At 38.2% G+C, this 24816-nt stretch overlaps 1 protein-coding gene across 3 annotated transcripts in view; it reads right to left on the reverse strand.

Annotated features, from left to right (window-relative positions):
• Window positions 1-24816, reverse strand: part of HNF4G (hepatocyte nuclear factor 4 gamma) — a 68362-nt gene that overhangs the window by 34358 nt on the left and 9188 nt on the right. For 2 of the 3 annotated variants that reach the window (XM_054818011.1, XM_054818014.1), the window contains exon 2: window positions 8105-8208. The gene's annotated coding sequence lies outside the window, so the exon portion shown is untranslated. Of the gene's footprint in view, window positions 1-8104; window positions 8209-10877; window positions 10902-24816 lie in introns of those variants that run through there. The other variant, XM_054818013.1, reaches the window with a different exon arrangement.

Genomic DNA, 24816 nt, shown 5'->3' on the forward strand with positions numbered 1-24816 from the left:
AAAGCTTCTATAGGTACATCAGCAATAAAAGGAAGACTAGGGAAAATGTGGGCCCTCTTTGGAAGGAAGCAGGAGACCTGGTTACCCAGGTTACGGAGAAGGTTGAGGTATTCAATGACTTTTTTGCCTCAGTCTTCACCAACAAGGGCTCTAGCCACACCACCCAAGTCACAGAAGGCAAAGGCAGGGACTGGGAGAATGAAGAACCACCCACTGTAGAAGATCAGGTTTGAGACCTTCTAAGGAACCTGAAGGTGCACAAGTCCATGGGACGTGATGAGATGCATCCGTGAGCCCTGAGGGAACTGGTGGGTGAAGTTGCTAAGCCACTATCCATCATATGTCAGAAGTCCTGGCAGTCTGGTGAAGTTCCCACTGACTGGAAAAGGGGAAACATAACCTCCATTTTAAAAAAGGGAACACAGGAAGACCCGGGGAACTACAGGCCGGTCAGTGTCACCTCTGTGCCTGGCAAGACCATGGAGCGAATCCTCCTGGAAACTATGCTCAGGCACATGGAAAATAAGGAGGTGATTGGTGACAGCCAACATGGCTTCACCAAGGGCAAACTATGCCTGACAAGTTTGATGGCCTTCTATGACAGGGTTACAGCCTTGGTGGACAAGGGAAGGGCAACTGACATCATCTACCTGGACTTGTGCAAAGCATTTGACACTGTCCCGCACGACATCCTTTTCTCTAAATTGGAGAGACATGGATTTGATGGATGGACGGTTTGGTGGATAAGGAATTGGCTGGATGGTCGCACTCAAAGAGTTGTGGTCAATGGCTCAATGTCCAAGTGGAGAACAGTGATGAGTGGCATTCCTCAGGGGTCTGTACTGGGACCAGTGCTGTTTAACATCTTTGTCGGCAACATGGACAGTGGGATTGAGTGCACGCTCAGCAAGTCTGCTGACGATGCCAAGCTGTGTGGTGTGGTCAACACACTGGAGGGAAGGGATGCCATCCAGAGTCACCTTGACAGGCTTGAGAGGTGGGCCTGTGTGAACCGTATGAAGTTCAACAAGGCCAAATGGAAGGTCCTGCACATTGGTCAGGGCAATCCCAAGCATAACTACAGGCCAGGTGGAGAATGAATTGAGAGCAGCCCTGAGGAGAAGGACTTGAGGATGTTGGCTGTTGAGAAGCTCAACATGACCCAGCAATGTGCACTCGCAGCCCAGAAAGCCAACTGTATTCTGGGCTGCATCAACAGAACCGTGACCAGCAGGTTGAGGGATGTCACCCTCCCCCTCTACTCTGCTCTCGTGAGACCCCACCTGGAGTACTGTGTCCAACTCTGAGATCCCCGGTACAAGCAAGTCATGGACTTGTCAGAGTCAGTCCAGAGGAGGGTCACAAAGATAATCAGAGGGCTGGAGCACCTCTCCTATGAGGACAGGCTGAGAGAGTTGGGGTTGTTCAGCCTGGAAAAGAGAAGGCTTCTGGGAGGCCTTATAGCAGCCTTCCAGTACCTGAAGGGGGCCTACAGGAAAGATGGAGAGGGACGGTTTACAAAGGTATGTAGTGACAGCACAAGGGGTAATGGCTTTAAGATGAATGAGGGTAGATTTAGATTAGATATTAGGAAAAAAAGTCTTCTCTATGAGAGTGGTGAGACACTGGAACAGATTTCCCAGAGAAGTTGTGGGTGCACCCTCCCTGGAAGTGTTCAAGGCCAGTTTGGATGGGGCTTTGAGCAACCTGGTCTAGTGGAGGGTGTCCCTACCCATGGCAGGGGGGTTGGAGCTAGATGATCTTTAAGGTCCCTTCTAACCCAGGCCATTCTGTGATTCTATGATTCTATGAAATAAATATGAAGATTTTTAGAACAACTCATCTCCTGAGGAGGCATGCATGTAAAATATCCTGATTTTTAAAGAGATAGTTTTCCGTCTGAGAACGACAATGTATGATGGGATTGAGTACTGCTGAAAATCTAGCTTGTAAAATATATCAAAATCAGCAATTCAAAGATTCTAAAAATCCTAAATTGGGCCAAGGAAACCATTACACTAGGTCATAAACCAAGAAATTTCACATTAAAATTATTACATTATTTTCCTTACAAGAACAAAGTCATTCTTGGTTTCAGCAAACATGAAATGACAACAGTATCTCCTTGAAAATACAAACAACAGATAATCATGAAAGCCCTGGACACTCGATATCTTTATGGGCAGAGGCATCTGCACTTTAAGCCAGTAAATTCAGATCCCAGTGGACATATACCAGAATGCTCTGGAGAACAAGCTAAGGCTATTCTTTGCTGGTCACATACTGATCTGCCCTGCAATTGGCCAATGGTTATCTCTTAATTTTAACACATTCTAGGTGTGTTCCTAGGTAGGAATAAAACATTAACTACTGTGACTTCCAAGAAATACAGATATATCTGCTCCCAACATTTTTAAACAGTGATTTTAGTAAGCTCAAAATTAGTAGAAGTTCCTTTTAAAAGCAGTTGATAAATATTAGAAAAATAAGGTGGGCTGCATCTGCCTGATTAATAAAGCCGAAACACTGATCAAGGTGAGCAGGAAGAAATTCACTGGTATGGAAACTATGAGAGAAGCAATCCTGTAAAGTTGTACTTTATCTTAAGAGCAGGTAAGAGGAAACTGAAAAATAGTCATAGGTGCAGTTACGAGTAAAAACACAATGCAAATCATCAAGATCCAATCTGAAAAAATATGTGTAGCTGCAATAATGTAGGTTACTTGATCAGTTCTGCCTTAAATGTTATACATAACAGCTGTGTCTGGGTGGGTTTTCTGGACCTCAGCAGTACTCATGTGGCCTTATTCCTAGTTTTTAATGTATTCATGTAGGTAGGTTCCATCATTTTACTTGAGAACCTTGCAGTCAGCAGCATTTTCTTCAAATCTGTGAGGGCCAAACTATACTTCTCTTTTTATGAACAGAGAACTGAGGCAAAGTACAACTAAGGATAGCGTTTATGGCACTCAAGTCCACGTGTCTACAATATAGTCATCTGCATGCAAACTACATGCCTAACTCACTTTGTATACAATGATCAGAAAGAGGCACTTCTGAACAGATTCTTTAAACCTGTCTTTAACAGTAGGTTGAACTGAAACACCTCTCAAAACACCCAATTCTTCCCACTGGTTGTCTAACCAAAGTGCTCACACAAATACAACAGACACCTGGAGTTAGGTGACATGAATCTACGCAAATGACTCCCCAAAATTCGAGAAGAGAGCTGAAAGTGGAGACCCTGGCTGGAGACCTACCTCCTGCGCTATACACCTGAGCACTTTCTCAAGACTGAAAGCATACAATATATCCCACCTGCTACAGATTATGAATGTCAGAAAAAAACATGCTTTATCAAATTTAAAAAAAAATCAAAATATTGTTATACTCCTAGTTCACATAACGGATGTTTGCTCTAGCTTAAGATAAATTTCAGAGGGCCTGAGCTTCAGGAAGAGAGTCTTAACCTAACAAGAATGGTAATGTGTGCAATCATAAAATGATGGACGTTGTACCAAGTGAGGATTAACAGAATCAGACCCAGGTATCTCTGCATTTCATAAAAATGGAGATACATGTAATACAATCCAAAAATAAACTAGGTGAAGAACATTCCTCATAACAGAAATCAACAAAGCAAATGTTAAGTTACCATACCTAAATGTGGGACAGCTGTCCTGCATGGTTTTGCCTGCAGTCCTGGTTTGTGAATGTGTACTCAAAATCCCTGTGACCAGAGGATAGACCTCTATAAATGTCCTTTGGAAGGTACACCAAGCACACAGGCTCGGAGCCCAGCTGATACCTCCTCTGGCCTGGGGAACCAGAAACACAAGGCTTGCGGAGATCACAGGTCACTTCCCCACCTTGCTGGGACACTATTCAGGTGCATCTCCTGGGGCCAGGGCTGTCATGCACATACCCCACAGTGTAGATACAGCCGCAGGGACAGCTTTCCACTTGAAGTTAAGCTGCCTTATCAAAGCTACACTCTATGTTGAAAAAAAAAGGAGAAATCATAACTAATCTGTTAGATTTATGTAAGGAGACAGACAAAAGTTGTTGCACTGCAAGGTTTTGGTGTTTTTTCAAAACAATGAATTAAAGGTATACGTCTTTTCATCTGATTAAGGAGAAAAAGCAACTGTACTCTCTACTGATTAAATGTCCTGACAGCACCTAAAACTGATTCATCTTCCAGATAATGTTGCCTTAATTAGACACATGAAAAAATGTCTAAGGTGACAGTCCATTTTTGATCAATAAGTTCTATAAATACATCTGCATTTAAAACACATTAGTATTTGAATACCCCTAGCTGAATTCTGAGAATAGCAAAAGTAACTTCCTATATAAACTTAGTTTTTTAACTTCCAAAACAAAGCAAAATCACAGTAGAAAAGAATCTCCTAATCAGAAAGAACTGCAGAACAAATTAGGAATCAGGAAGGCTGAGTCAGTAGCGGTTGCGGTGCAAGGAAACAAAGATGACTTCACTTAGGTGATGAAAAGGTCACCTAAGTCGGTGTATCCTAACCATTTATGTTAAGGTTTTATTACAGATACAACAAATTATTCATTTGAAAACTTTCAGAATCTGCAGGGAAGTGGAAAAAATTGGGGTAACAGGATTTTATTTTTTAGGTGATGTAAGGTCTAGAATTGGATGTACTGTTATCATAGACTGTTATACCTAGCAGCAACAACACAATTGCTGCACCAAAGAGAGTATCAACATTGGCTCTTTGAAGTCTATTTCCTGCTTGGACTAATAAAAATTCAACTTGTTGCTAAAACTTGGCCTTGCCAGGGCATTTGAATAAGTACAAGTAAAATACTGAAACTTCTGTTACACTTTTTTTTTGATATATCGTAAATGTTGGGGATAAGAAACACGATAAGCATTTTATAATTAAGATTGATGTGACTTGTCTCATCTGATCTGCATAGTGTTCTTGGGGAAAAAATGAAATAAAACTACAGCACTCCTGTCTACTGTTTTCTTGGAAGGAACAGTTAAAAAAATTCTAAAATACAACCATTTCTAGGAAATGTGGCAGAAATAATTACTTTGGGACTCCAAAGTCTTCAAAATCATTGAATCTTAAAAAGACATAAAGGAAAAGGAAAAGGAAAAGGAAAAGGAAAAGGAAAAGGAAAAGAGAAAAAGAAAAAGACTATTACTTTTTATATTTTTATATTTACATATATTTTATATTTTTATATTTATGTTATTTACTGTCTTGATGTTATTTCCTGAAGGGGATCTGAATATAAAATTCAGACAAGAAAGAAGAGACACAGAAGTGAACTAAAAAGCTGGGCATTTGTATGACACCTGATAATCATTTTTATGAGTCTAAAAGGAGGAACTATATGAAATAATACTACGGGCATGAGGAATCCTGAATACATTCTTAATCCTTAATTTCAAGGACCTCAGGAGATCATCTAATTCAACTTTCTCCTTAATGCAGGTCGGACCAGGTTGCTAAGGGCTTTATCCAGTCATATGTTGAAATACTTTGAAGGATGGAGACTGCACAACCTCTCTGGGCACCCTGTTCCTTTGCTGGACTTAGTTCCCTCTGGTTCTCAGCAGGGGGATTTTTCTCCTTATATCCTGTCTGAAATTCTCCTGGTCTTCCCACCAGCACCACAATGAAAAGCCTGGCTCCATCTTTTCACAAACCGCCTTGAGGTACCAGAGGCTGTTGTGAGGCCCCCTCCCCCAAAGCCATCTCATCTCTGGGCTGAAACAGCTCTGGTCCATTAGCTTCTTCCCAACTGGGCAGGTGTTCCAGCCCCTGACCATCCTGGTGGCCCTCCACTGAACTTCCTCCAGTTTATCCATGTCTCTCCTGGAAGGAAGAAAGGGGTGGAGGAGAAAGGGGAAGGGGGAGGGGGAGGCAAAACTGGATGCACTGTTTCAGATGCCATCTAAGAAGTGCTGAGTAAAGGGCGATAATCACTTCCCTTGATCCTGCTAATACAGCCCAGGATGCTGCTGGCCCTCTGCCCCTGCCTGGGACACGCTACTGGCTCATGCTCTGCTCACTATCTACCAAGACCCCTTGGCTCTTCTCAGCAGAGCTTCTCTCCAGCCAGTCCCCTAATCCTCCCCCAGTACAGCACTGTTCCCCAAGTGTCCCCCAGTTTCTCAATTCTCAATTGAATTTTTACTCTCTAAGATTTGCAATACCTTTCTAGCCTCCCCTGGCTAAATTACTACGGCATTCTCTATTTTTTAGATGCATACCTAAATTAAGTTACCATAATGGACTTGGTTTGAAAAGACTGATTTAGCTGTTTCTAACAGTTTTAATTAAAATACTACCATATCTGTTCACTTAGCCAGAATAAGAAGTCAGCCAGTTGCTTCCAGCAGTGCTTTTGGACACATTTCATAGAGCTAGCAGAACTCATCTACACCTCCTGCTATCTGTCATTCATCCGACAGTGAACAGCATTTCTGCTTCCATCTGCACAAGGAGCGGGGTTAAAAGCTGCCATTACAGCTGGAATTAAGGAGCACTAATGGCTTGCCAGCCATGTTTAGGGCATGAGAATGTACATCTTAGAGAAGGAGACTAAAAGGAGTTGGTTTGCCCATCTCAGGAAAGTGGAAAGTGAGAGGCAGTGTGTTTACAAATAAATCATGCATGGTAAACATTGCAGGGGGAAAAATTATTTAGATAATAAAACAATGCTGCCATAAGAACAAAGGCATAAATTTGAGGCTAGCAAGTGGAAAGCTTCTAAACATGGCAGGGTTATGGCACTGTAACAAACCTCCATTTAGGTAGTAGAGGCAAGGAACCTAACTGGTTTTAAGACACAGAAAGAAATTTATGAAAGGTATTATATGGGTTGGTGACATCAGCCAAATTGATGACTCAGGAGATCTCTTCTAGTCTTATGTTGCTGAACATTTGCATCATGAACATTTTTTTTAAAGTGGTCAGTGAACAATATCAAGTGTGTTATTCTAATTATGAATTAAACAAATATAAATGACAGAAAGTTAACCTTAGTGTGATAAGCAATTAACAGAATTACGCTGTGACTGCAGCTGATACATAATTAACAACTGCTGCAAATGATGTTATCCATCTAATTTGCCCAGATTAGAGTAGCATTATTCTTAGGCATGTTTAGCAAGTTCTGCAGTAATGTGCACTTGAGTGAAGTGCTCTTTACTAATGTGTTCAAATTCACAAAGCTGTTATTAGAATTGCAAATAAGATATACACCAGCATCATTTCCTCTGCCCATCATTTTCTCTTCTTTGGAACTATTCTTGACAGAAAATCAAATTGTAACAAGTCCAAAGGATGTTTGCACAAATTGAGCAAAAGTGGTATTATATAATTAAACAGGGAAAATGTGCAAAAAATCATCCTGATGAACCAAGTGGGACTGAATTCAAAACATGTGAGTTGCTGCTGAATAGGAAGGAACAAGAATCATGGAGTTCACTGGGGGACAGAGGGAAACATTCACAGTAGAATTCACTTAAGTGCAAAGGGGAAAATATTTTTCAAGTGTTGTATATTTAAGGCCCAGAACTGAAGAATATCTGCTCATCAAAAGCCTAATGAAATCAGTAGAAAACATCATCACCTTTTGAAGGACTGGGTCTTCAAGTTCAATACATGTTGGACTTGCAAAGTCCTTAATTAGCTGATTAAAGCATACCACTTTAAAAAAAGGAAGAAAAAACTAGTGGTTCACGGGTCTTCTGTTCGTCTTTCGCAGAAGGATACTGGAAAATCTGGACAACTGGAGAAAGTAGTAAGATATGATGAGGGAGCAGTTGCCTTACAAGGAGCACACACATCCTTGGGTGAACAACATAATGACATAATTTGGCAAAAGTCTTTAGAGTGTGCATATCTTCCACCAACCTACCAGCAATTTCTCCAATTTCATAGGTATTTATGTGGCTTTCATGAGCACATGAAAATGTCTGACCCCTCCAACAGCTGCGTCCCCAAATGGTCATCAGTTTCGGAGAGTGGTGAGTTGAAATAGGACAGCTAATGATATAGTCTCTAGCAGGCAAGGAAGTTATTGAAGCATGCAACAAAAATTTACTTACATTCAAAAAAGAAAACAGGAGTACAGAAGCTTCAGTTCTGCAGATACAGATGAGTGAAGACTGATTTCCTAGGCTGTGTGTCCATCCTCACCTCTAGGTAATACCTGCAGCCAATAAGAATAAAATAAATGCTAAGCTACCTGCAATGTAAACCAACTATGCTCCTAAAGAAAATTATTATTTGGATTATAAAGGTTGAGAATACAGTGCTTTCACTCAAGGTACAAAGGTATTTCTGAAGATTAAAGAAACTTCAAGATAATGCTTCAGTCATCAGACAATGTTGATGCCAGATTTTCTTCCACTTGTAGAATAAAAAAGCATAGAATTTATACAATGTCTTGAAATACTATCTGGAAGGATTACATATAGGGAATAAGATACAAAATGGTTTTTAAGACTGCAGAACTGTTGACAGAAGCGTATGAATAAAAGATTCCCTGCTCTTCGGATGATTCTAATGTTTAGGTACTGGGTAAACTACATAGTAAAACAGGATTTGTAGTAGAAAAGCCTGAAGGAAACTTAAGTAATTTGACTATGTGGAGAGGGTTTCAAGAAGGATGAAGGCATGAAGGAAATGGACATTTTGCAGTAACCTTGAGAACTACAACTCTTGCAGCCTCGCCGACTCTTCTTGGGTGAACTGCGCTTTAAAATGCTAAGTAACTATCTTTTATTTATTTGTTTGTTTTATGTATATATATGTCAATGCTACCTATTAATTACATACATTCTTATATATGTGCAGTCTTTACATTTATAAGCAATTCTTAAATACAAACAAAATATACACTGGCCACTCATAAAGTTCTGAAAGACTTTTTTTTTTTCCTGCATCCCAAAGGTAACTCCCTGCTACTAAGATCCAAATATGAGCATGTGATTTTTAGGTTTTTCTATTTTAAAAAAAAAAAAAAAAAATCCGCCGGCTTCAGCTAAGACAGCATTCTTTGCTTCGCCTTTTACTTTAGTAGAAACCTTATGGGTCGTACATTGTTCTTTCCCTTGGAAGAAACTGACAAAACAGAAAATCACTTCTAGACACCAGGGATGAAACTAGCTCCCCTTATTTAGATACAACAGGACTTTAGTCAAGAACAGAGATTCTTACAGCCTAAATTGTAGGTCTGCTGAGGCACTATATTCTTTATTGATCTTGTAAACTGCAGTGCATGCAAAATAGAAAGCAGTAAAATTATTAGCCCATGAGTACTTTCTGTCCTCAGAAGTGATACTGCTACACTGGTATACCAGATTGATTCTGGCAATATCAGAAATGAGAGTGTTTTATTTAATAGTTAAATATATAAAAAATTAATTCTTATCTGCATATTTTCACATGTAGACCCTGTATCAGAAACATACCATTTGGCTAATTGTGAAGGAAAAAAGCACTACTTGTAATAACACAGCCTCTCCCACTGGGGCCACTATAAATGCACATAAAAATCATCAACTGTACTAAAGTGAGGATGAAGCCTAGAAATGAATCTGTTCTTTAAGTCCCACTGTGCCTCTCTCCCTATCCTCGCTTATCTATGCAAGGTAAATTAGTCTCTCCATCATCCATGATGAGGAAAAGTTGGAATCTCTATGGGAAGCACACACTTTTTTATATACCTCTTTCAGCTCTACATTTTCAGAACTCCCTTACATACCTAATCCTATAGCCATTAGTAAGGCAATAAAATGACATAAAATGAGCAAAGAGCAATAAAGCAATCATATCCCAGCATGTTTATTTAGTTGTGGTCCTTAATGACGGAGACCTTCGTACCCAGTGATACCTGGAGCTGCTACTAATTCTCCTCTGTCTCAAATCCCTGGTTATCATTACTCTTAGACTTATACCTAATGTTTTAAAGTCTGGTTTACACAAACTGTGCAAAAAAACCCAAAAAAACCTTCACAGAAAGAAAGATTAGTTGGGGGGGGGGGAGGAAAAAAAAAAAAGTTTTGCAAATTCAGCCCAAATCCATTGTCTTTTAAAGCAAGATTGAAAGAGTTGAGTTAGGGGAGGCAGAATGGTGCAAGAAGTGGACATCAGGTCTGCCTCATCAGATGGCTACAGGCCCATACTCTGACCCCGCTGGATGTGCGTTAGATGCAACGCAAAATTTACATAGCTGCACTGAAGTTGTGATAAAATGTGTTAATGTGTGCCTTAGCCTTTGAGTGTACTGTCCGTATTAGGTACATTAAATGGCTGAAACACCAAACGAGCTTGGTGGCTGTTGTTATTAGACTGAAGACATATCCTCAGGGGTAAGAAAGGTATTTAAAATCTAACTATGTACTTGTGAATCTGATGGCAAATCAGACTTTCCTCTCCTCAAAATACTTGACAAGCAGTCAAATTTAAGCTGTACTAACTATAGCATATTGTGATTATTTTTACAATCATTTTTATGTCGATCTAAAATCTGTTCTTTAAAATGCCACATCTCTTCAATTTAAAGAGCTATAGTTATCTATTGAGTAGAGTTTCCTCTATCTTTACTTAACCACTTATATTATTCTCTAAGAAGCTTAAAGAAACATAATTCCCCTAAGGGGACATTCTAATAATCTACATTGACTTCTTAATAACACAGAAAAGTGCAATTTGATCCAGTTATTCCTAATGAGAACACGAACATGTCCTTCAGAAGAAACCATTTTGATTTAAAAATGGCCAATAGCAATCTACCAAACAAATCTAGGGACCAATCACAGGTCAGTGATTGGTCATAGTCACAATTATAGTCACAGCCAAAATATGGTAACTTACTTCCAGTTTGGATATTTCATGTTCCACCTTTCGACCATCCCTGGTTGTTTGTTTGTTTCCTATTTGTGGAAATTAATCAATTTTGGTTTTTTAAGGTTGCCTCTGTATGTCACATAAAATGTCTGCAGAATTTACTTTCACCTCACCCATGTGCCGTGGATGTTCCAGTCTTTCCTTCCCAACATTTCTCTCTTTCTTCTTTCCCTGTCCCACTGGCTCCTTTTCAGTCAATCTCTTCTCTTTTTTACTTTGTCATTTTGTTTAATTAATTCCCTATATAAAAAAAAACCACTTCAAAATAATTAAAATATATATAACATGAAGCCAACATGTTTTTAGACTAGTACTGAAATTAGAGAAATTCTTTCATGAAACCATTTTCTAGATTCAAAAAAACATAATATTTCTGAACGTGGAAGAGGCCACTGTTCGATTTCTTATTACATTGTACTAAAATGTGAGCAGATTTTACTTTTTCTTCTTTAAAACCTTCCTAACAGATGTTTATAAAATGCTTGTGAGTGCAGTTATACATTTCCTGTGGTGATTTGAACAGGACTGGTCTTTGAATCCCCTCCTTTTTGACTGGAAAAAAAAAAAATCTGAAATTTTCTTTTAAATAATTTGGAGGGGTTTAAACAGCATTTTCCCTGCTGTCTGATACACCTGTTGCATTGCTTGTTCTTCTCTTGCTCTCTCCATCTTCTCTAGCGTTTTCCAGAGATATTCCCTCTTTCAGTTAGCCTTTTCTCAAAGTTTTTACTACAGATTTCAGCAGTAGTTTGTTCCTCTTCCGTGAGCTCTGGGAACCTGTCCTCTTTCAAACAGGGATAAGTTACACAAATGTGGAAGCACAGCCATAAAGTAGCAACTGCTCAGAACAAATAAATTACGTGACCCGGATAACATCGGATATGTTGTATTAATATTGTGAGCAAAACATACAACAGGTTGTGTTTGCACAAGCAAGTGCACGCGATATATAGAAAACACATATAGCTTGGCAACATTCTTCAAATAGCATGCTCTAAATAGAAAAGTTGATCAAAAACTACTCTGAGGAAAAAAATCCCCTTTTTCATTTGAATTTTCAAGTGTCCAAACAGAACGCTATTGTGCAAAAAATGGCTTGCTGAAATAAAAACACAATAAAAAAGAGCTATGTGTTAAATTATTTCATTGAGCCAGGATCCAAAGTAAAGCACTGTGTATAAATCACATCATTTTGCTTAAAAGCAGGGGAGAACAACACATGGACAGATAGAGGGGGGGGGGGAAAAAAAGACAAAGAAAATAATAGGAGAAAACCAAAACAAAACATTGCCCCTTTCAGGATGATTGAATTTTGTTTAATCCATATTTTACTCTCTGCTACATAATTTTATACTCTTGACAAAGTGTCAGGCAATTGGAAGAAGGTTGGAAAAACACATGCAGCTTTTTGTCAGCTTTATGCCTCCCTAAATTTAGAAGACTTTTCTGAATAAAGAAACTAAATATAAATCAGGAAACAGTGTCAATAATGGGGTCTGAATTATCCAGCAATAAAAACCTGAAAACATTTTTAATATATTTAAATAGAACTCTCATAACATAAATAGTGGCAACGAGACTTGACTGGCAATGAAAAAAAAAAGTGATTTGTAGCTAACTTACACAGATGACCTTTTAAAAAAAATTACACTGCCTATATATACTGTGGCTTGTTTACTTACATGTTTAAACTATTGTAAGAACTCATAGTTAAAATGTGGCCAACATGTACTTTACCTAATCTTAATAGCAAAAGCTGGCACTGAAGTCTTGGATAAGCAAATATATTCACATTAATAGTTACAGTTTTAGTTTCCAGAATGAAAATCAATGCCAATTTACCTGGATACTGTAAATAAATTAACAAAATATACAGAAAAATTAATGTCTACACATTTATATTACAATTTTATTTCCATCACACATACATAGTGCGCTTTTGTGTATAGAGGGAGATAGAGAGAAAGAGAAGGTTATGCAGTTTGGCTTAGGGACAATTTTATGAAAAAGTCATGTTTAAATGCAATACAATTATTTTTAAGGAAATGTACTGATAAGTTAAAAAGTTGAAAAATATGCATTTATATAAATATAACAGATTTAAGTCTGGGTTTTCTAAGAAGAAAACTTCCAGAATTCTGTAAACATTTGCCACACTAATTCTTTGGTCATTAGAGTAACATCATCAGAGATACCTCATAAGAATGATAACTACTAGGCTAAGTAAAAAATTTGGTTAATATATACAATTATTCTAAAAGAAGCATCCACAAAATAATAGCATTGAAAAATGAAAAAAGAGGGAGCAAGCTGGTTCTCAAAGTCAACAAAATGTTAGTTAATCCAAATATGAAAAAATCTTAATCAAAGTTAAAAAAATACTTTAAAACTTTAGCAAATTAAAAAAAAAAATTCTACTTATCTCTAACAATAGTTAGATGTAACACTGAAAACAGGTTCATATTTACGTCCATTTCTGCCAATTTTTTGCCTCTACTCTACAAAATAACATATTAGGTCCTGAGTTGCAGCACAGTGCAGTCCACCTGCCCAGCTATCCAACATGATTAATCTTTTTTTCTCTTTGGGAACATGTGACCAGGGAGGAACAGAATGATCAATCAGCTTTTTTACAACCTCTGGATGAGATTAATCATGTCTCACCTTACAAGTCACTCAAGCCCCTGAATTTTTTCATTCTTTTACCCTTTCATGTCAGTCCTCTTGTTTCTTATCCTTTTCAATCTCATTAGGCTTCTATTTTCCTGTGTTAATGAACACAGACTTTTACCACTCACTCTGACAAGTTCACCAGCGAAACCATTGCTTGTTGGAAGTACGCAGAAGTAAACGATATTAATTGTACCAGAAGTGTTAGTAGATTGTTGCTTTATCAAGACACTCCTCTTGATTTTCCAACATATCCGTATTAAGCTAGACAAATATGATCACACAATAAACTTCCAATATTTAACTGAATGTAGTCATAAAATATACCACTCAGTAACCAAATCCATACACAAAATGTGCAAATTATTACAAAGCAGCACTACATCTGAAACAATAGTAACATGCTATCTCCTAGATAGCATTAGGGGACAAAGGGCACAATTGCTTTCAGTCTTAAAAAAGGTATATCATTCAGGATACTTCCTTTAAACAAGCCTGTGAGGAAAGCTATCTAAAACTCTTAGCAGTATGTAGAACTAGAAAATATATTTAAAGGTAGAAATAGTAGTAAATTTAGAAATAGAATCAGATGTTGGCTTGATGGCAAGTCTGATAAAAGATAATCAAATTTTAGTCAGACCATGAAAAGAAATTTTGCAATTGTTTTATGCCATAAAAATATTTATTAATGTGTTTATAGGCTGCCATTGATTTTAGTTGAAACATTCCATTAATTATTGGAAGACATGGTATAGAAAACATTGTGCTAAGCAGTAGCTAGTCTCCAGGAAATTAAATAAAATAAAATTATGAGATGAGATGACGATGAAATGAGATGAGATGAAATGAGATGAAACAAAAAGAAACAAGAAGAAACAGTGAGATATACCATCCTATGGATGTTCTTTTCATAGAAAACGTTCTGTCCCCACCAGTTCTAAACACTGAAGAAGGTGGTGAGCAGAGAGATGTTAGACATGCCTACAACTCATCTTCTCAACAAACCATCGGTGGATAACCTGAAATAAGAATCATACACAAACGGCAGACCAGCAGAAGATCCAAGTATCCCCATAAAAAGGAGCTGCAGAGATTTTTCAAAAGTATTCAGGCACCTTAAGGTGCAAATATGCACTGTAAGAGAACCCATAGCTCTTGATAATGGCTAATAATACTGTTGGGGACCAGCATGCTGAAAAGCATGATTCTCAACTCAAAGAGTAAAAGAGGGAAGGACAGGATCACTGGCATTCAGAAGAGGCTAAATAAGAGCAGGTATCTTGTACAGAGACTTCTCCAAAACAAAGACGATTCCCCTCTTACACACGCACACACACATACACACGTGGCCACAGTATTCACTGTACCACCATTCTCAACAGGAAAGAGAGCCAGCAACAACAACTATTTATGATAATTTTGATCACCCTGTTCCTTTTCGTTGGCAGACAAGATGAGGAGTTTACAGATACCGCATAGGATAGGTAGGCTGCGTTTCACTAGACGTCTAATTGCACCTTTTGATGCATGAACCTCTTTGAAAATCTGACCCCAACCCTAAGTATTCCCTACAGAAGTGTGATGATAAGAGTTTGTATTTGCTAGACTTTTTTTGTTTGGTTTTTTTTTTTTTGTCTCGAGCTCATCAGTTGGCAATTAACTGTAAATGATTAAGGCAATCATAAATGCCAGCAGGCAATTCTTAGAGCTGAGTTCCAGGTGAACATGAAATATGTTTTATAAAACAAAGTCTTGGAAAGTACAAACATCAACCGCATAACTTGAAAATGTGTTTTTTGGAGTAGACATATCCTGAAAATAGAGCCCAAGTTTGTTTTTCTGATTTCTTTCTTCTGCATGGATATGAATTTCACGGGCACTGTATGCAGCTAAGAAGTCTAAAATAAATACATGATAAAATTTAATTTAAATGCCTCTAAATTAATTGAAATAACTGAAATAATTTTAAATATTTGCTATTAACTAAACCCATTTTTTCCCCAAATTGGTTTCCATGTATCTGAACTGCATGTGACTGTACTATCAGCCACATTCTGCTATACTAAGACAACACAGCCAGTAGCAATTGAGAAAACACATTATACATAGCACTTAGTTCGCCATGAAATTCTAGATGAGTTAATGATAGATAATGGCCTACAATTCATGTGTGACTTATTTTAGCAAATCTCACTGATACAGCAATCCAAGCGCACTGCATCAAGGCTGCACTAAGTATAAAGAAATGGGCTTGCAGAAAAATCAGCAGAAATTACAAAACAACAGAAAAGAAGGTGACATGTTTACAAGTCCCATGAACTCAGTGTTGTTCGACTGTTTTAACACATCTGTTTTATTAGGCTTTCCAGTGCAGAATTTGTGGACAAAAGAACTAAAGTGTCAGTGCTCATTAGTACACTGCTCCTTACCAAAAGCTATTGAAATAGTTACAAAATCCTGTCCAGTATCACTGTGATGGCTGCCATCATGACTGACACTAAAATGACATGTAAAGGGTATCTTTGAAAGCTCTTTCATCTGTTTAAGAGGGTTACCAGGTCCACATCCAATACTCAAGATACGGATGCACACTAGATGTACCCTGTGGCAGTAGGTCTGTAGCAAAAACAAACTTTGTGACCTCATGAATCAACCCCTTTTAAGAAGTCCTGATGAATATATTGAACAACAGAAGTCCCAGGAATATCCGTTTATCTGGATAGGTCTATACGTGACTTCGTTAGCAATTTCCTTTCATTACGAAAGCTAACCTTAAGCCTAATCCTAGCCCTACCCTTTGTTTTCTATCTATTAAACAATCATTAATCCAGGAAAAGTCCTTCCATTTTAACCCATGATAGCTTTGGTTTTTTAAGTACCTTTCTGAAGAAATTCGCCAAAGGCTTTTTGGAAAATTACTGTGACAATATCTAAAATCACAACCAGAAAGCACTTCAAAGCTCTTGAGCCTGACATACCCCAATTTTGTCACATATTGTATTAGCATGAGGTCTGTAAGGGGACCAGTCCCCTTGTTTCCCTCTCACTAGCCTTGCTGGCAAGAGAGGAGCTATGGCGTTAGCTTGCTCTCTCATGACAGGACAATCAGGAACCAGGACACAGGGAGCACGCGACACCGGGAGGTCCATTGAGGTCCATTACCTATGTCAATAACATATCCTTTACCCTATGCCTAGTGACTCCTTGAAAGAACTGGAAGCCTATGCAGTCTGCACTTCCACTACAAAAATTCTTTTTATTACAGATTTCCACATTTTTTTCTGCATCAAGCTCATACTGTACTTCCTCAGATTTCACCTGCAGCCCTTTTAAGAAAAAAATAATAATTAAAAAAAATTTCTATGGCATTTACCATTTTCCATGGAACCTCATGTGAAAAAGTTGAACAGGTGAGACAGAAAGCATTTAAGGTAGAGAAAGAAGAATCCTCGTTCCCCATCTCCTTCTGCCCTGCAGACGGCTTCCATGCTGCCATGGGAAACCATCACCTCACTGCTGGTCACCCCAAATGCAGCGCAGCCACCTCAGGCTCTAGATGGCAACTCTCTCTTTGCAGCTGCTGCCAAACAGATCGGTGATAATGGATTCACCTAAAACCAAAAAATCCACTCTGCCATAAAAAATCCATTGAAGTCCACAAACAATAGACGCTGGAGCACAGTTGGTAGAAACGTATCTGATCATTAACAAATGTTCGCATTCATTTGCAGTGGAAGGTCCATTTTTTATAGGATGCATGTTATTTCATTTTTGTGGTTTTGTGATATTTGGGAAATACTAAACCAAAGTGAAGTAAAAATACACATGCAAAAGCCCAAACAGATACCAGAGAACTTGAAACACCTTTTGCTATGAAAAAAGTAAATAAAAATTCAGGAAACACATAATCTGGCAGAAAATAGATTAGTGTAAGATGTGTCTTAAGGGATCTGGTAAAACTAGTCTATTTCCACAATAAAATATAGCCTGAAGCATAAACTTTACCATTATTTAGTTTTAATCTTTATTCACCTAATAGCAATACAAATCTATGTAACTGCGTAGATACAGCTATCTCTTGTGTAATAATATTGCCTAACTATATGTATTTAATTAATAAACAGCAGACATAATAATTACCTAAAGCTGAATTACTGGTTTTACTTGACATTATCTGTCCATTCTGTTCTACAAAAATAACTAGGAACAATGGAAATGTCTTTGCACTTCCGCTACAGTTTCAGTGGAAATCTAAAAATTCAGGGCTTTTTAGACTCACTTTTTATAAACTACATGAAGTTTGACATAATTTAGTTCATTCACAGACATAAAGATGGGCCCTCTACAGCAACGTCACATTTGGTAGCAATGGACATTTCTCAGTTCGTTATCTAGATAAAGAGAATAAAACAGTTCGAATGATCTTATTAACAACTCACCTAAGAAAAGTGTGCATCAAAATCTAACCCCAATACACCATTTCTTCCAAGACCAGACCTTATTTTCACCAAAAGAAAAATTCTCTCTGAGAATATGTGTAACAGTGCCCTCTGGTGAGTACGTGTCCGAGCAATATGCTTGCATTGTAAGGGCTAAGAGAGAGATTTTGTGGCAGGGCTGATAAGTAATTTGTACAATATTGCAAACTGAATTATGGTATCACTTTTCAAAACCAGCAGTGAAGAAGTTAGATGTTTTGAAATTATAATTGCTTCATGCAATTGGTTTATGCTCATTTTTTTAAATGCAAACTTGCATGAAGAAAGAGACAGTAGCCTTGACTAGGTGAAGATTTATGAGTGCTATAGACAGCATAGCTACTTTTATGGCTGAGAACGAAATAGATCCTAAGCAAACACTGATAAGTCCTCTATTCTTCTGAGAAGTATCCACCCACTAAGTGTCCTGACATTGGAAAGCCCCACAGTTTTGATAAGAATAAAGACAAGCTAACTGTAGAAAACAACTTCATTTCTTAAGTCAGTTAAAACATTTATCAAATGTTTTGCAAACAAGGGCTGTGTCTTCCTCCATTACTGGACAATGACCACTCCACTTTCAATCCTACTGAAATATGTATGTAAAATATATATACACACACACATAAAATACATGTCTATATATATAGATACATGCATGCATGTATATATACATACAAAAATTAAATTAAAATATTGGAGACACTTGTTATTGAACCAAGGAGTAAAAGTCTGTTTTCAAAAGGTTTAATTGTCAAACGCAACAAAAGGTACTTCATAAAAAATAGTTGACATGAAATTGGAGTGGTTGAGGTCTCAAAATACCATTCTGGTCTAGTTTATTACCTGCTATCTGGGGTGAAACCAAGAGCAGCTTTACTGGGAGTGTCATGCTCCTTCATCAGTACCTCCCAGTGATCACATATGATCCATCCCTCAAGGTACTCGAGAGAGGTGCTTCTAGCCTCTGCAGGGCAACCTAAACTACAGCAGTGTTCTCATAAAGGCAGGAAGACTCCGGGAAGTCACCAGAGCTGTTTGCATCTGTGACGTTTGCACTGCATAAGAGCGAGAAAGTAAACTTAATGAAGATACTACCCTAGTCAATTTATCTATTTCTTATGACAACCATTCTTCTCATTCATATTAAATATGCCTCATCACCCTCTTGCTCTAACTGTGGTGACTAATTAACTTCACAGTTTTTAAGGAAGGAACTTGGCAGTCCCATTTGGTTGTTTAACAAATAACCAGCTGTCCCCAGAGGATTCAAAGGAGTCACTTCCAGCCAAGTTCCTTTGGGCCAGGTATAAACATCAAACAAAAAGCCACATCATCAGGTGGCAGCACGAAGTGAGGGGGGGACAGGATTAGTAAAATGCCATCAGCAAATAAAAAAATCTGACTTCTATATTATTTTGCAATGTTCAGGCAATTTATTGCAGAGACTGTGATGGTTACAACAGACATTGTAGGTCTTTATTATACTGTACGGCTCGTCAGTTATGCATTAGCCTCCTCTAATACATTTACTTAACACCTCCAAACATCCAGCCATCAGCTTCCCCAAAGCAGAGGCATTGCTACTTTCAAAGGAGGACAAGCTAATTAATTTTACATGCACACATTAAAGAAAAAAAAAAAAAAAGTGATACGTTGTAAACAACAACGACAAATTACAATACTTTCAAAAAGTTAAAAGCTCTCCCTACTTTGCAAATTATCACCCTGGCAAACATGTGGATCAAGTAAACTCTGTTTTTCAAAATCTAACCCAGTTTTGCCAGAAAACTCCACATGTGGAAAATGAAGCCGATTTGATGTATTTTGGCAAATAAAGAAGGCAAGGGGCTGTGAAAATCAGGTCTGCAGTAGAAATATTAACTTTACTGATAATACTTTAGCAAGCACTAAAGATCTTGGAGCAAAGGCTGCTTTTTTATTATGGCAGCAAACAGCACTCAGCCTCACGAGGCCAACAAGCATCACTGTAATACAGGACAAACATAGAAATGGTTCAGATCAGTTTGGGGTCTTCTCTGAACCTCAGATGTAGGGTAAGTTAGAAGTCAGCAAATTAAATTCCTGGCTTTTAAACTTTCTCATGATATATTTTTGTATAGCTCCACAGATACTTCTAAATTTAGGCAGCTGTCAACATAAGACTTTATCCAGCAGCAAAACGGAGGAGTGAAACAATAGGGTAAGAAGTTTGCTTATGCGAGAGAAGTACGAGCACGGTACAGTCACATTACGTTAAGCGTTCCTCACTGGTGAAGGAATTGGTAGCTGAAAGTGCTAGGATAAGACTGTGGTTGTTTTGTGCCAGACTGACAATTTTGGTGGAGTGAAAAAAGATTATCCAGGGTAGATGTAAACAGTACTGCATGGGAATCTAGTGGAAGCAACACAGAAATTTAAAAGCAAACAAACAAATATAAAAAAGCATACCTCTGCAGAAAACCTTAGCAAATTGACAAAAACCGACCAATTTGTTACAGTCCTCATAAGTTCAAAGTCAATGAGATTTGATTGCAATGGACATTTTTTTCAGGTACTAAAAGCAAGAACATTAAGAAGTCGGAAACACCGTCCTGCTTGGAGGTTCAGCCCAGGCTTGTTCCAGTAGCTACAAAGCTCCGCGTTCCCTGGGGCGCAGCGCGCTCCCTTCTGCGCCACCACAGCCGCTGCCTGCCGCTTTCTCCCCGACCCTTTGGAAAACAGTTAAAGGAAGCTTTACTGACATTAACTCCTTATTAATCAAAGGCAAAATAATTCTCTCTCTTCCAGCCACATGAGAGAGGAGGGGACAGTTATTTGGAAATGGGAGAGCCCTGGCAGCACTCCTGGCTTTTTTAGCTCAAAACAGTGCATCTCTGTCAGAGCTGCGGCATGATTGCATCAAGCCAACTTTATTCTTCTCTTCACAAAGGGGTACTTCACATGTCTTAGATCAGTCACAACTTGCCCCAGTGATTCTAAAGGAAAAAGGAAGAAAAATAAATATACTATTATTCTATATTAAAAAAAAACCCAAACAAAACCAAACAAAAAACCCCCCACACCAACTGGCAGAACACAGGGATTTCTCTGAGTACCACCAATTTTCCTGTGCGTACCAATATCTCAAGGTGCTCTGACAGCAATGTTGCATAGTGAATAAAGTAAAAAGAAATCCACTCTAATCAAATCTATTTATCATTCCTTTAGCTGTGTTACACTGACAAAAAAAACGGACTCTGGTTTGCTTTCTTTGGGCTGTGGGATCACACCATTACAGAACCTTCAACACAAAGTTGCAATAAAAAGTGGGATGATTTCTTGTTTGTTTGTTTTTATCAAGTTTTTATAGTGTCTAGGTTTTCCATCTCGACTGTTCTTGTTCAAACTAAATCTAGTTCAGGAAAAAAATCCCCACCTCATTTCCCTGAGAACCTAGTTATTTTATCTACCTCAACAACCAAGCTACTCTACCTTGTCATTTCAATTTTCACATATTTTCTCTTTGTGTATTAGTTCTATGATTCAATGAAATCTCATCTCTTCAGCCCACTGCCATAAACTACTGTCCGGAACAAAGCTCTCTCTCAAATTCAATCTCAAACAAAATGAAAAAGAGAAAATCACAAATGAGAAAGTGGACCACAACCAATCCTATGGGTCCCATTCTCTCAAGGTCTGCAAGCTATTTTGCTTCATCAAGTAAACCTGAACTACGGGAAGGTGCTATCACCTTTCTTGTTGCTGAATGAGCAAGTGTTAATAAAAGCAAGACCTCCTTTCAGGGACATTGGAGTGTCAATGTTAATCACTGATTTGGCTGAAATACACTTCTTGATCTAAAAAGTGATTTCCAGATGAAATACAAACAGCTGAAATTTTATTGTTTAAATAAATGGGGATGCAGACTGTCACACATCTGGTGGAATTACTGTTGCTAAACTATGCTTACTATAAATAGTAATTATTCACTGTAATGGTAACACCTAGAAATCCTTTGTGCTCATCTGAGTTTTTTCTCAGACATTGAACGGTCCTAGTAACCAGGAAGGCAAGAAAAACCTTTATGTCATCTATACCTCTGCACAAAGCACTGAGCTGCAGAGGATCTCACAGTTGAAAGAACTTTTATATAGGAACAAATTTATTTTTGTTTCAAAATTTAGGGCATTTATGGCACTTTCTTATACTGCCTGTTAAAAGCTTTATAATTTCTGTCTTCAACTCTCTGCACGCGTTTTTTCCTCCTGTCCGTATGCCTGTAATAGCTTTGTATAGAGCCCCACCTGCTAAAGCCTTCCCAAGAAAGCTGTAATAGCTGTAACTCATAGGGCTGGATTATGAAGCTTTTCCTTCAAACAAAAATCTGGAAAACACCAAAAATACAGCACTTATGCAGCAAACATCTATAAATGCTGGAATTGAGCCACTATATGTGAACCTGCGAGTTAAAAGGACTGAGCAAAGAATCAATTAAGGTTCTTTACAGTTAGAAAATACTTTGTCATATAATGGTGCCTGTAAGTAATTTTTGCAATCAAGAACGAGCAATTGTCCGTATCCATACTGTGCCATTGTTGAGGTACAAGCTAGGCAAACCCATACAATTGCTTCAGTGGAACTACGTGCAAAGGGAGTTAGCACTGAATTAAAAAATTAGTTTCACACAATGAAAATGTGTTTTAATGAAAATGATGGAACTCATTTTTCGTTCTATCACAGTGATTTTTAAATTGGTGTAACTCAATTAATTGAAGTTCAGTCAGCAATCAGCAACAGAGTGTACAGAATTGGTGCGAATACTCCCACATGCCATGTGATAGCAGTTGCATATTGATGCTGATGTTCCTAGAGTCTCCGTGACTATCAAAAGAGTTTCCTTTTGCCAAAAAGCTGTATTTAGAATTCTTTATTCAGCTGCAAATAGGAAATGTTATTAATAAAGCTATTTTTTACTTCTTCAGCTGAGCTTTAAAACAGTTAGGTTGCAGTGAAAAACTGCTAGCATTTCTCCACAACTTTTCAGGGTAGTACCTGTTTCTTATCAGGTTTACCGTGATGTGATTCCATAAGTGTGCATATGTTATAGAATGAGACATTAATGAACTTGACAAGCTGCAACATCTTAAAAGTAAGCCTCTAAATGTGCATACGTATACACACTTAACATATACACTTTCCTCTAATTCCTTCAACTTTCCCATTGACGTATTGTAACATAAATCTATTGCTACTACTTTATTTTTCATGTCTCAATGCTTTGTCTTCTTCTAAGCAGAGAATCCTTCCTTTGTGCACTCCTGCAAGGCTCAGTTCTGAGCCCTCCATTCTGTTCTCCCCCAGGTCAGCACCTTACTGCTTCCTAAGCATTGAACCTGAGGTCATCAGTCACCTATAATCTTCACCACCACACCAGCTTCAGTGATGCTTATTTGTAGACACTTTAACACCTGTTAACATACCTCTTTCTCCTTTGTCCCTGCTGTTCAAGTAAGTTCTAGGCTTCCTCTTGGCTTATAACACCAAAGCCTGAGTTGTGCCCAAACAAAGCATCTCTCTCATTATTTACCCCTTCTCTCTGCTCTTTCTCAATTGCTTCCATATTTCATAGTTTCGGCATCAATCTGGTTCATCTCCTGCATCTCATCTACTTGCAAACTGCCTGCTGATTCCTGAAACATTCTCTGTATATAAAGATTTCCTTGGCACACAGCCAGAGTGTGCTTTTTTTCCCCAAAAATTGTGAGGGCAACAGCTCACTCAGAATCCCAGACCCAGCAACAGAAAACTTTGCAGACTTTGTACCTTTTTGAAGACACCTCCACCTAGAAGTCCAACCCCTGGTCAGTAGTTGCTGTGACTGATGTCTGAACTGTGGTCTTCCTGGCCAAAGCGACTCCAGGTGCTGGAGGCCAGTGACTTCATTTCATCTCTTCCAAATATGAGGTGGGAGAGCAGAGCCTTTGGAAATACGCCCTACACACATCTTCACCAAATTCCTCATCTTGACTTTCATCTGTTTTCAATTCAGCTATGTCTCCTTCTGCCCTAAAGCCAAGCTCTCCAGTCCTACAGACGAACAGGCTGTAATTTGTCCTCTAACACACACAATGATGCTTCTGCTCCTCGCCCAAGAGTAAGTTACAAAAAAAAAGAATAAATTTTCTCCAACATTAACCCCCTCCCTCTCCTAAGAATTTGCTTGGAAGAAATCTACAGCAATGCAAGAAGAATGTGATATGCCACACTTTTTCAGGCTGCAACTGCCCACCAACCGGCTACATTTAATACAGATTCAGCTGTTCTCCTTGTGTCTTTAGCAAAAAGCTAGTGGGCTACTCAAAAGACAAACAAAACAAAAGAAAAAAAAGGAAACAAACTCCCAAACACATACACAAAAAACCCCAGGCGTATATGACCAGCCTTTGTACAGAAATAAATACCTTTGCACACTATTTTTATTTATTAATACTGATGTCTATAAATAACTTGCACACACTTATCTTGACTCAGTGAGGGCAAGGCAATTCTGATGGAATTGGACAGCTATACTAAAAATGGGAAAAATATATATAACATGAAAACTCAAGTTTTACCTTCACATAGGTTAAACAATGTACAATTTTGCTTAAATAGAAATGTGCATAGCTGTTGTTCTTCATTAGAGACACCCACAGAAAGTTTGAAATGAGCTGTTTGGACATAGGTATCAACACAGACAGAACAGGCATCAAGGCTCAATCAGCAGACATTGATAG

This window comes from Grus americana, chromosome 2 (assembly GCF_028858705.1).
Source record: "Grus americana isolate bGruAme1 chromosome 2, bGruAme1.mat, whole genome shotgun sequence".
NCBI lineage: Eukaryota > Metazoa > Chordata > Aves > Gruiformes > Gruidae > Grus > Grus americana.